Genomic DNA, 527 nt, shown 5'->3' on the forward strand with positions numbered 1-527 from the left:
TGTCAGGAGTGGGATTCGAACCCACGCCCCCAGATGGAGACCAGAACACTCGCGTTTGTAGGAAGGACTTTCATTCCCTGAGTCTGGCGCCTTAGACCGCTCGGCCACCCTGACAACTTTGTGTCACCCACTTCATATCCAAAACAAATGGTTGTGTTTGAGAACAGATTGAATGCCTGATTTGAGAACAGAGTTATATACAGACAAACACACAGAGACATCCTAGGAATCGGAAAAGAAAACGAGCTTGTAAACAGTTTTCTCAGGTTAGGCAGCACCTGTGGAAAGAGAAGCAGTATTAAGATTGCAGATCGAAACTCGTTAGGCGCGTCAGAGCAGACATTTGGTAAGGAGGTTGTAATGGTGATGAGAACGCTTGGATGACTCGCTGTCTTCACAGGTAGGGAAGTGAGGAAATAGACGATTATACATAGGACAGAATCTTGCACCATTAGGTGCGAGCCGGTCATGACAAATTCGACCAAACTTGAACATAGGAGGTTCAATTGTAACGGGGAGCGCAGCTT

General features: G+C 46.7%; 1 non-coding gene across 1 annotated transcript; it reads right to left on the reverse strand.

Annotated features, from left to right (window-relative positions):
• Positions 1-114, reverse strand: trnal-cag (transfer RNA leucine (anticodon CAG)). Its single transcript has 2 exons — positions 77-114; positions 1-35 (listed from the first exon to the last, which is right to left on the reverse strand). It is a non-coding gene; the product is annotated as a tRNA-Leu (tRNA).
• Positions 115-527: the final 413 nt, after the last annotated feature.

This window comes from Hemitrygon akajei, unplaced genomic scaffold, assembly GCF_048418815.1.
Source record: "Hemitrygon akajei unplaced genomic scaffold, sHemAka1.3 Scf000068, whole genome shotgun sequence".
NCBI classification, from domain to species: domain Eukaryota; kingdom Metazoa; phylum Chordata; class Chondrichthyes; order Myliobatiformes; family Dasyatidae; genus Hemitrygon; species Hemitrygon akajei.